We start from the raw sequence: 12,489 nt of genomic DNA on the forward strand, positions 1-12,489 counted from the left end.
ATCATTGCTTGAAAATGAACATGTGAGCCTGGATAATGAGGAAAGGAGTGGATGTGCATATCTTAACGCCCTGGGGAGGCTCAGATAACATGTTTTATTTCACATCTTCCAGGAAAAAAAAAAAAAAGGAGTTGTACGTTTTAGCCTTAGCCTCCCTCTATGTCCCCATCCCAGTCTTTCAGCCCACATGTCACCCTCACGATGGGCAAAGAATGTGCCCTACACATGGGGCTGATTTTGGAGTCACGGAAAACGGTGGGCCTGGAGCTCAGCACCTCCTGTCCCTTTGCCTCCCACAGTTCAACTGTTACCTTCACAGACACGGGATCGGGGCAGGAGAGGAGATGGTGGCATTCCGGGCACGTCTGTGTAGGCCTTTCAGAGAGAGATGATGGAGATTCACGTGTGAGCCCCAAGTTCATGCCAGCTGGGCACCTCCGGAGTGTGAAGAGCTCATCACTACCATTGAAAACATTGGGGCCATCAGATGAAAGCTGCAAATTTAGAGTCCCTCCCAGAAAACCGTCTCAATAACTGACTGGTGAACGAGGTGGTAGACAAAGAAGGAGAGGGAAAGGGAACCAGATGATCTTCTTTAAGAACTAAAGATCCCTCCATAACTTTTCCCCCCGCGTCTCTGATTCCAGCTCCACGGGAGTCACCCGCTGTTACCTTGGGGAAGTGACTTGGCCTTTCCTGGGTGACCTCTGCTGTAAAGGGTGTTAATAACACTCATCATGGGGCAGGTAGACTTAACACAGCACCCGCATACAGTAGGAGCTCAGTAAATGGTAGCTCCCAGCCCTGGCCAGGTGGCTCAGTTGGTTAGGCGGCGTACCCATACACAGTTGCCGGTTTGATTCCTGATCAGGGCACGTGCCTGGATTTCAGGCTCAATCCCTGGTAGCGGGTGTGCAGCAGGCAGCTGATCCATGTTTCCTTCTCACCTCTCTCTCCATCTCTCTCTTTTCCTCTAAATCAATAAAAACTTAAAAATATTTTAAAATAAATAAGTAAAAATTAATGGTAGCTCCCTTCTCTGTGGAAAAGGGCCTTGTAGGAGAGAAGTCATGAGCCTAAAGGAAGCGCTAGGATGGAAAAGGTAGACCAGAAGGTCAGGGTGGGCAGGAGTCCCCTGAGCCCTGTAGCCAAGATGACAATGAGAATGGGGAAGACAGAGAGGCAATGAGGATGACGAGGAGGCAGTGACAGGGAGCCCAGCGTCTCTCACTCCCAGCATCCAAGCTTGGAAGGCTTTGCACTCTTCCCCCAGAGGTGCCCTAGCTCCAGGTGACCTCTGCTGCCCGTTGCACTCAGTGAGATGGAGGAGTGGCCCAGTTGGCAGGAGGGGAGTTGAGAATGAGAGAGCAGCAGGCAGCACATTAGCCCCGGGGCCACAGCAGGTAAGAGGGAGGGCTCTGGAGTCAGACAGCCTGGATTCCAGTCTCTGCTCCCTGTTTTCTAAGTTCTGACCTCTGCAACCTCAGGCAAGTCAGTGCACATCTCCGACCTCAGTTGCCCCATCTCTAAAATGGGTATAATGATCATCCATATCTCAAAATATCATTGAGATAATAAAGTGGAATAAGATTATGTAAAGCACGGAGGAACGTGCCCTTTACTTAGCACGCAGTTAGAGGTTGCATTGTGGCCACCATTATCGCTGTTGTTATTGTTATTCTTATTATTTTATCTTAAGGATTGTTAGAGAGCCCTATATGCAACTCTCTTCATGATGTTTGAAAAGTCTCTGACAGAGTCCTGCATGGTATCCAAGTTAATGCTGCCAAACATCCAGGTTGGACCACTCAGGGGACCACTCTGAGCCTCAGTTTCCTCATCTGTAACCCAGTGTCATTGGACACGGCAGAGGGTGGATTCCATGAGGCAGTGGTGGAAAGTGGCCAGCACTGGGCTCGGCACAGAGGAAGGCTGGAGAAATGGGAGTTCCCTTTCTTTTCCTGCTCCCCCTGGGAAAGAGCAGAAACCAAGGTTAAGGACCTGCTGGGCTTCTCTGGCCGCCTGGCGGGAGGGAGAGCCGGTGGAGAGCAGGAAGGGGGTGGTGTGGTGGAAAGCAGGTCAGCTTAGTCCCCTCTGGGATCCAGCAGTTGGAAGCAGACTCCCTGTCTGCCGCTCGTCCAGCCCACCGCGGCCGTTCCCAGAACAATGGCAGGATACAGGCCTGCGCTCACCAGCAACGGCGTACAAGTCTCCGGGCCAAGCTGGGTTGGCCTCGGCCAAGCAGGGCTTGTCCCTGGTACACAGAGAGCCAGCAGCCTCCACATCAAATGAGGGGACCCAGGTATAGCCTGGTAATGTTCATCTGCTGACTCCCAGGGAGGCCCCAGTGTTAGCGTGAGAACTCTGGGAGTCCTGGAGACCTGGCAGAGAGATGGGAAAGGGGGCTCAGGGGACATTGGTCTGAGGGGCTTCACTCACAGATCTCCCTCTGGGCTAGTGTTCGGATTCCTACACTCGACGCCATTCCTGATGACACTATAATAAGCTGCCATTTTTTAACTGAGTACCTACTGTGTGCCAAGCCTAATGTGAAGTACACTCAATCCTCATTATCCCTGGATTCTGTATCTGCAAATTCACCTACTCGCTGAAATCAACACTGTGGCTTTCTCTCTCTCTCTCTCTCTCTCTCTCTCTCTCTCTCTCTCTCTCTTTCACTGTCATTCACAGACTTGCACAGAGAAGCAAGGAAATGTGAGTCCCTAGACACACACGTTCTCCACTGGGGTGGGACAAGGCCGCGCTCTGCCTCCTGGTTCCAGCTCTCAAGCTACAAACAAAGCTCCATCTTATGGCCTGTCTATGCCATGTTTTTCACATTTGGGGGCTTTCTGTTGACAATTTTGCTGTTAGGAGGGCCCCCGAACTAGTGCTAAAATGCAGTCCAGCATTCCTATGCACAAGAAGGCTGTGATGTCCTTGCAGAGAAAATGCGTGTGTTAGATAAGCTTTGTTCAGGTACGAGGTGTAGTGCCGTTGGCCTGAGTTCATGAATATTAACGAATGAGCAACACATATTAAGTAAGGGGTCTCTAAGTAGAAACACACAGACAACAAAGTCATGCATGGAGCGGTTCATGAACACACGGCGATGAGAGGCTCACAGTATCTAACCCCGTATTCCCCCTGGGAGCAGGGGCTTAGTGTTCGCTGATTGTTTTTGGTGGCTTTATAGAAGACAACGACTGCAAACAGTGACAATTGACTGTATTTGTTGTCTTAGGTGATATTGCAAAGAACCACGGAGGAGATAAATATTATTACTTCCCTTTTACAGGTGTGGAGATCGAGACAGAGGAAAGTGTACTTTCCTAAGGTCACCTGCTCAGATGTGGCAGAGCTGGGCTCACACCTGTCTGCCCCCAACGCCTGCATCCCTCCCTCCACACTGGGCCTTGGGGAGGGTGTCTACCTCCCAAAGGGCCAGTGTGACGCTCACACCCACAGGGACAGAATGTGTGAGCAGGACCAGCCTGCGGAGCTCCAGGCTGGTCCTCAATTTATGGGGAAACTGAGGCCTGGAGCGAGCAAGTATTGGGCTGAGGACATAGGAACTCACAGAGGCCCAGGGCAACATCTGCATTCTTGGTTCTTACCAGTTCCTTAGCAACATTGCCTGTGCTCCTGAGACCTCATTTTCTAAGTTTCCCATAAACCTTTCTTTGGGAAAATGTCGATTTTTTTAACAAAGAAAACTAATACTTGTCAAGCGCCAACCACCTGCCAGGCATTTGTTCTCACCCCCTGAGAGCAAAGTATGACCCCTAGAGTTGTCCCGATGGGAGCTTTGCCCCTGTGCTCACAGCATTCACCTCTGCACACCAAGGCACTAGGGTTCACTTGGCCCACGTGCAAGGGAAGACAGAGGGGCGATGAGTTAATGCCCCTGGAGCCCACCGACAGTGACAGTGGGGTGCTGTGGATCAGTCACCCGGCTTCCTCGCTGCTTGGTGGGGATCACCCCAGTCATGGTCCATACTGTCCCCCAGGTTCCCAACGGGACAGAACTCCAGGCTCCCAGGATGGCATCTGGCTGGATACTGATTCCTTCCCCTCCTGCGTCAGGTCTCCTCCCCACCAGTGTCTCCTGGGGTCTCCTCCCACTCAAATAGCAGCTTTCCCCTCGAGTGAACAGTGCGCATGGGACACAGAAGGAAGGCAGTGCAGACGGTGACTCGGTTCCACACAGATCAACACAGAACACTGTGTCTTTCTTAACACAATGCCACCTCTGGCGGAGCAAGTACTAATAGGAGGTGCATGGGTGACCACCAGAGAGGGGCAAACAGTAGGTGACAGCCGTGTGCCCAGCCACACAGTAGGTGCTCCAAAAGCAGGTTCTGAGCAAAAGGTGACCAAGCAGGCAGCATTTTTATGCAGGCCTGCTGTTACAGTCATCTGCTAAACGACTGTAACGAGACTCACGGACATTATCTCTTTTGCTCCTCTCAGTATATCTATGCGTTATCACAGAGGAGTCTCAGAAAGGTACACATCGGTGACATTGCATAGTGGCACCATGATTTGATATCAGGCTCATCTGACTGAGCTTTGCTCTTTGCTCACCTGCCCCACCTCTGAGACTCTGAAAGATTTCGATGGGCAACACGCAATGGAAAGCGTTTAGGGCTAGGGCATGTGGTGGGACAACACTGTTTCTCAAATTCCACTCTGTGGGCAGCTGCAGGTGCTATCAGCTGTAAACAGACATACCTGTGGCTCCACAGTCCTTGACATTAACTACATTCTCCCAGCAGGTTCCTGTGCTGCTTACTTGTGAGAGGAACCTGTATCAGTTATCTATTCCTCTAACACAGGGTTGGGGAACGTCCTGCCCGCGGGCCGTATAGGCCCTCGAAATCATTTGGTCTGGCTCTGCCAAGGCATTAGGGGCGAGTTAATGAAATGTTTGACCAAATAGAGCAGGCCAATTTTTAAGCTGAGATTTTGTATGGCTCACGAATGATGTTATAAATATCCAAATGGCCCTTGGCAGAAGAAAGGTTCCCCATCCCTGCCACAAAACCAGCAGCTTTAAACAAACACACGCCTTTCTCTCACAGCTTCCAGGGGCCAGGCGTCCCGGCATGACTTAGCTCCGCTCAGGGTCTCACCGGCTGCAGTCAGGTGCCTGCTGGGCTGTGCTCATCTGGAAGATCGGATGGAGAAGCTGTGTTTCCAAGCTCATTCGGGTGGCGGCCAAATTCATTGCTGCAGGTAAATGGCAGAGGGCCCAGCTTTCAATGGCTGACCAGCTGGGGGCCAGCACAGGCCCTGGGAGCCCCCACAGGCCCTGCCATGTGGCCTCTCCGGATGGCAGTTCGCTTCCCCAAGGCCAGCAGAGAATCTCTCCTCAGGCCACTGAGATGGAGTCACATGCAATGCAACTGTGGGGGTGACACCCCATCGCCTTTGACATGCGATGGGTAAATTTGTTACTAGGGTCACCATCATCATTTGTAATATAATTAGTTCTTACGATTATTATAAATTCATGTCGTACATACTAAGACCCCCATTTACTTTTTGCATAAAAGCTGTCCGCAGTTCCCAATGCCTGTGGAATAAAATCCAGTTCCCAAGCCTGGCTCCCATGCCTCTGGGTTACCTTCCTGGTTTCTCCTTTGCCCGTTCCCCGCTGTTCCCTGATCGTGCCCACATCTCCCTCTCCTTTCACGGCCCTTTTGCCCAGCCTGCCCCTTGCTTTCCCCTCAGTCGAGTTCACATGCCCATCTTTGCAAACCCATCAAGATGACCTTGACTCTCCCAGGCCCGCTCAGCCTTTTCCTTCTCTGGGCTCCAAAGTGCTGTGCATGTGCCTCTGTATACTGCCGGTCACGCTACATCCTGTGATTTCATCAGACAGTGAGTTTTAGTTCATCTCTGAGTTCCAGGACTTGGTGCAGATGGGGTCTCGATAAGTCATGCTGGAGGAATCCATAACCACTATGCGTAACAGCAACTTTTCCTACAGGGCCCCTTAACATTTGCAAAGTATAGGCAGCCGATGCAGGCGAGTCTGGAGTGAAGACATTGGGCAAAAGGCAGCGAGAACCAGCGGGTGACCTACAGGCACCGGGCAGTGCAGAACTGGCAGTCCTCTTCCCGTAGACTGTCAGGCTCCGGAGAGCGGCCGCTGGAGCCCTCGGCTCAGCACTTCCCCATTCGCTACTGCCTCTCTCGGTGCTCCTCTTCCCCGAAGCCTGCTTCCATATTTTCAGGTCTTTGAATGTTGCAGCCAAACCACTGCTGTGCTTCTGAAAGCAGAACCACACACCACCGGCCACCGCTCCTCGCTGACTTCCTGATCCCGGGGCTCCAATCCTGGCCTCCTGCCCCTTCCTCCGCTCTGCACACCCTTGTGGGGGCGGCCACATCCACCCCATGCGCACTGGCCCTGCATGGCCGCCCTGGCTCCTCCTGCTCCTGCACCATCCATCCTCCTCCAGCCTCCTCCATCTCCCTCCACCCCCCTCTATCCCCTTCCATCCCCCTCCAGCCAGGCGCCCTGGGACCTCTGCCCTGCTCCTCAACACTCTCATTCTTGAACTACTTCCCCATTTGAATTCTTTATGTCCCTCCTCCCTTTATTCCGGGGAAGCCTGGTCCAAAGTGTGACTTTTGTGGGTCAAAGGCCAGGATTAAAAATAGGAAGGAGTTACCATTTCTGTCACCCCACTTCCTTAGCCAGGAAGAGGCCACAAAGGTAGCACGTGCCCTGGCCAAGCGAAGAGGCTGCTAGAATTGCTGCACCAGCCAGGCCTCCGGGAGAAGTGGTCAGGGAAAACCGAGGCCCCGCAATGGGCTCGGGAATGGGTTCCGGTTCCTCATGAAATGGAAGGTATAGTAACTATGCCCATTTTATAGATGATTGCTCTCAGGTTTGGATCTAATTGAAACTGACAGATGCAAGACTGCATGAGGGACAAGCCACCTACAACCTGTGAGGCCAAGTTTCTCCTAAAACTGAGAAAGACCAGATCCTCCACTTGGGGTGACCAAGAGAATAAAGGGAGATAATATTTAAAGTGACGAGCGCAGCAGGTAACACATAGACATCTCGCCAAAGAAAGCCAATTACCTTCCCCTTTAAAACGGCTGTTGCTTCTTCCCGTGGAGGGCCCGATGGGAGGCTTTCGGGCTCCTTCGAGCTGCCCTCGCTGGAATGCACTTAGTACCTCAGGGCGCTGCCATCAGAGGCCGCACACAGCCTGCCGCCCGGCCAGCTGGGTGGTGGTAGGTGGCACTGAGCCAGCGTCCTCAGCAACCTCGGGAGCTGCTGAGACAGGGTGACTTTGATGTGGAGCCAAAGGAAGACGTGTTGTAATTATCTCAATTATTTGAGGCCCCCACAAAACTCAAAGAACTACAGGTCGCTTGCAAATTTTAAATTCCCTGCTGCTGGCCATCACACCAGATGAGTTCTTGGTTCCTCATCCAGTCCCAGCCCTGCAGTCTCACACCCTGGGGCCTTTGCACACGCTGGAGTCCCTGCCTAGTTGCCTCCCCTCCCCTCCCCTCCCCTCCCCTGCCCTCCCCTCCCCTCCCCTCCCTTCCCCTCCCCTCCCCTCAGTAGCTGTCGGAAAATTTCCCCTCAGCCCCACGGCCCTTCCGCCAGGAAGCCACCTCTGCCCACCCCTCCACAGTGCTCTGTGCACGTGACACATATCCCTCCCTGCTGTAATCCCCCACGTGTGTGCCTGGGTCCCCAACAACGTGTGGGCTCATCGAAGGCAGTGAGCAAGCTTCGTTCCTCTTCGTGCCTGGGCTCCCTCGATGCCTGACACAGAGAGGACCTCAAGACGTGTTTGTTGAAATGCACTCCAACAACCATGTAGTGGAGGGAACCAACGTTTTAAAATCTAAAAGAGCTCTTTTTGAATTCTAGCTGTTCAACGAAATAGCCCATCCCATTGGTTTGAGTTGGTTAGCCTCTCTTGCACCCCAGTTTCCATTTTGTGAAACAGAACGATGAGATGAGTCTCAGAGAATTGTTTAAAGGGAACACACACACACACACACACACACACACACTCCAGTGGGGCCAGGTTTCCACAGTTGGAGAGAAATGGAGAGTGAGCCATTTACACCAACATGCCAGCTCAAAGCAAGATGGCCCGTCGCCACCACTCAGGGGTGTTGACCTTGATGTCTTGATCACAGCCTCTTCTATACACAGGCCTTAAGTCCTGGGAACAGTCAGACCAGACTACACGAGGCCTCCTGAGCATCCCTCCCATGGACAGAGCATGCCTTGACTCCTGGCCAAGGTCAGAGACTTTCACACAGACCTTGGGCAGGTCTTACATCCCTATGCAGGTAAAAGTGTGCAGGGACACCAGAAGTGGCATACCCAGTGGGCCCTCTCTTGGGCAAAAACGGACAGAATCCCCAACTCCTAGATTCTGGCTGTCATATTAAGAAACAGAAGGTCAGCCCTAGCCGGTTTGCTCAGTGGATAGGACGTTGGCCTGCAGACTCAAGGGTCCTGGGTTCGATTCCGGTCAAGGGCATGTACCTTGGTTGCGGGCACGTCCCCAGTAGGGAGTGTGCAGGAGGCAGCTGATCAATGTTTCTCTCTCATTGATGTTTCTAACTCTCTATCCCTCTCCCTTCCTCTCTGTAAAAAAATCAATAAAAAATATATTTTAAAGAAAAAAGAAACAGAAGGTCACCTGGGAATCTCAAAAACAGGGCTTGTTTTCCCAGAACACAAGCCCATATGGCAGGCAGGAGCCTTTTCCTGTCTTTCAGATTTGCACCAGGGGTTGGGTATTAGTCAGGAAGGACTGGGAGATGCCCCAGTAACAAACAACCTGTCACATCTTGGTGGCTTGCAATCACAAAGTTTCCTTGCTCTCAGCCCCAGGGCTATGAGTTTTGAAGACTCTAGGGCAGCTGCCCTCCCTGTGATGGCTCTGAATGACAACCCTACACCCATACATGCTTCCACGTGAGTGTGGCCGAGGAAGAGCCAGGGCAGGGGCTCACTCAGCAGCGACACACCCACCAGGACTTGGATGTGCCTGCGAACTTTGTGTCTGCTCACCCGCTTAGACTGTCACCTCCTTCAGAAATGGAGCCATACCTCTTTCCTCACTGCTGTGCCTGCTTCAGAGGAGACATACTACAAGACTTTGTGGTGTAAACAAACAAGAGAACTGATTCACTTACTCATTTATTCCTTAGCTAGCACCCTGCGTGTGTCATCTGCACCAGGCTCTGGAATGAGGGATGGGGACACAACTGGAAGCAAGGCTCGGCCTCTCCCCTCAGTGAGCTCCCCATCAAGGGCAGAAGTCAATGGACAAAGAAAACCTAATTCAGTGCAGACTATAAGGGCCTTCGCTGAAATCCATGAAACCTGCTGTAGGAGCAAGTTAAGGAAAAAATAATCTTCCTTCAGGAAGGATTTAATGAGGAAGTGATATGTGAGCTGGCTCTTAAAAGATAGGTTTTACTGAGTAGAAGGATGAGAGAGGGAAGACAAGGGCAGTAGTATGATGGGGATATGGATGTTAGAACCAGCTTGGTGTGTTCAGGGAAGGGAGAACTTTGTTCTGTGTGTAGTTGGGCAGTTGCATATAAGGTGAGGATGATGAGAGCATAGATGGAAAGAGGAGCATAAGCCCTGGCCGATGTGGCTCCGTTGGTGGGAGCATTGTCCTGCACTCCAAATGGCCAAGGGTTCAATTCCTGGTCAGGGTACATACCTAAGTTTCAAGTTTGATCCCCAGGTGGGGCCCATATGGGAGGCAACCAATTGATGCTTCTCTCTCACATTGATGTTTCTCTCTCCCTCTTCCTTCCCCTCTTTCTACAAATCAGTAAAAACATACCCTCCAGTAGGATAAAAAAAAAAAAAGAAGAGGGAGAAGTATGTATGCCATCTCCATGTCATGGAGACCAGGAGACCATGCATATCAAGCTGAGTTTGAGTTTTATCCCACAGGAAATGGGAGCCTTTGTAGGTTCCCCCTGAGGGGAGGGATGCGGTCCCTCTGGGGGTCTGAAGAGGGTCCTACCTGTGGGAGTTGAACATGTGCACAGGGCAACACCCAGAACCATGGGACTGAGCAGAACGCCTTCTCAGGAGCCTGAGCCTGCTGGTCCCTGAGAGGCGGGTGCTCTTGGTCCTGGTTCTGCAGCAGGAATGTCCTCTGATGTATGACTCTTCTGTAGCTAACTTGCCCCAAGTCCAGGGGAACCATAGGTTTTGAAAAATGGCAGAAGCACAGTGTGATGGTTAGTTTTCTGTGCCAACATGCTAGGCTGTAGTGCCCAGTTATTTAATCAATCACTAATCTAGGTGTGGCTGTGAAGATATTTATAGGTGTGACTAATACCCACAATCAGTTGAGCTGAAGTGAATAAGACTGCCCTTGATAATGTGGGCACCTCTTCTAGCCAGTTGAAGGCCTTCTGAGCAAAAATGAAGGTTTCCTAGGGAAAAAGAAATTCTGACTGAGACTGCAGCATCAACTCGACTGAGTTTCTCTCTCTCTCTCTCCATATATATATATATATATTAGAAGCCTGTTGCATGAAGATTCGTGCAATAGGCCTTCCTTCCCCTGGCTGCTGGCACCGGTTTTCCTTCGGCACCCAGGACCCAGGCCTTTGGTCCAGCTGCAGCGGAGAAGCCAAGCCTCTTCAGTCTTCAGTCTTCAGTCTTCGCTCTGGGCCTGCATATGCAAATTAACTGCCATCTTTGTTTGGTTAATTTGCATAGTCACTCTGATTGGCTGGTGGGCATAGCAGAGTGACACCAATTTGCATGTTTCTCTTTTATTAGTATATATATATTTATTAGTATATTTATTAGTATATTTATTTTTATATATATATATATATATATATATATATATATATATAATTGATTTCAGAGAGGAAGGGAGAGGGATAGAGAGATAGAAACATCAATGATAACAGAGAATCACTGATCAGCTGCCTCCTGCATGCTCCACACTGAGGATTGAGCCCACAACCAGGGCATGTGCCCTGACCGGGAATCAAGCCGTGATCTCCTGGTTCATAGGTTGACGCTCAATTACTGAGCCACACTGGCTGGCCTCGACTGAGTTTCTAGCCTGCCCTATAAATATCAGGCCCATTAGGCAACACACACACACACACACACACACACACACACTCCTATATATATTGACACACCAATATCAATAGATAGATGGGTAGATAGATAGATAGATACTACTGGTCTTGTTTTTCTGGAGACTGCTGGCTAACTCATGGCAGAAATGAAAGTTAAAAATCCAGAAGAAGTACCCAGCTTGGGACCAGAGGCCTCCAAGTCCATACAATGCCCTTGGAGCAGGCTCCTGAGGGTGGGTCTGATTATCAAGCACTCGCCCTGCTCAGCTTGACTCAATTATAAGAGGAATGAAGCTGAAAACCTCACTATGGCTCCTCAGAAAAAGTCCTCTCATAGCTTGAGATGTCGACTGAGTCCTGTAGCCAGGTTCTGGGCTGTGGTTAGCCCCACCTGCTTCTGTGAAAATCCATCATCCTTTGTGACTAGGACTACAACTATAGCTGAATATGATGTCATTTGGAGTCAGACTCGAGCGGTCCTTCATGGCCACCTTCCCCCTCCTAACCCATTCAGTCTGGGAACACCTACATTCTTATCAACTTCAACTGAGCAGTGACCAGCAGGAGACTTAAGATGATGCTCTTCTGTTTTGCTTTTTTATAAAGTCAATAAAATAATTCTTAAATGCAACTTTTATATTAATGACTAGAGGCCCAGTGCACAAAAATTTGTGCACTCGGGGGGCGGGGGGGGAGGGGGGTCCCCCAGCCTGGCCTGTGCCCTCTCGCAGTCTGGGACCCCTCGGGAGATAACGACCTGCTGGCTTAGGCCTGCTTGTGGGTGGCAGAGGGCAGGCCCAATCCCTAAGTGCAGCCCCTGGTCAGGCTCAGAGCAGGGCCGATTGGGGAATTGGAGCGCCGCCCCATCATGCACAGAGCAGGGCGGATCGGGAGGTTGTGATGCCACCCTCAGTCACGCTCAGGGTAGGGCCAATTGGGGGGTTGGGGCACCGCCCCTTGTCACACTCAAGGCAGGGTCGATGGGGAGGTTGCAGCGGCACCCCCTGTCACGCACAGAGCAGGGCCAATCAGGGGGTTGGGCGCTGCCCCCTGTCATGCACAGAGCAGGGCCAATCGGGGTTGGGGCGCTGCCCCCTGTCACTCACAGAGCAGGGCCCATCAGGGGGTTGAGGAGCTCCCCCCTGTCACTCACAGAGTAGGGCTGATAGGGGAGTTGGGGCACCGCCCCCTGTCACACACAGAGCAGGGCGGATCAGGGGGTTGGGGCGCTGCACCCTGTCACACTCAGGGCAGGGCCAATGGGGAGGTTATGGCTCTACCCTGTCACACACAGAGCAAGGCCCGTGGAGGGGGGTTGGGGCACCACCCTCTATCACCCACAGAGCAGGGCCGATC

The 12,489-nt window shown here is 51.7% G+C and overlaps 1 long non-coding RNA gene across 1 annotated transcript in view; it reads right to left on the reverse strand.

Annotated features, from left to right (window-relative positions):
• Nucleotides 1-326: 326 nt before the first annotated feature.
• The window catches only part of LOC111825860, a 14,117-nt gene continuing 1,954 nt past the window's right edge, over nucleotides 327-12,489 (reverse strand). Inside the window, exons 2-3 of the long non-coding RNA XR_002829064.1 lie at nucleotides 7,103-7,297; nucleotides 327-459 (exon numbers count right to left, since the gene is read on the reverse strand). This is a non-coding gene — a long non-coding RNA (uncharacterized LOC111825860). The remainder of the gene's footprint in view (nucleotides 460-7,102; nucleotides 7,298-12,489) is intronic.

The sequence above is a fragment of the Myotis lucifugus genome, unplaced genomic scaffold (genome assembly GCF_000147115.1).
Source record: "Myotis lucifugus unplaced genomic scaffold, Myoluc2.0 scaffold_43, whole genome shotgun sequence".
Classification (NCBI taxonomy): domain Eukaryota; kingdom Metazoa; phylum Chordata; class Mammalia; order Chiroptera; family Vespertilionidae; genus Myotis; species Myotis lucifugus.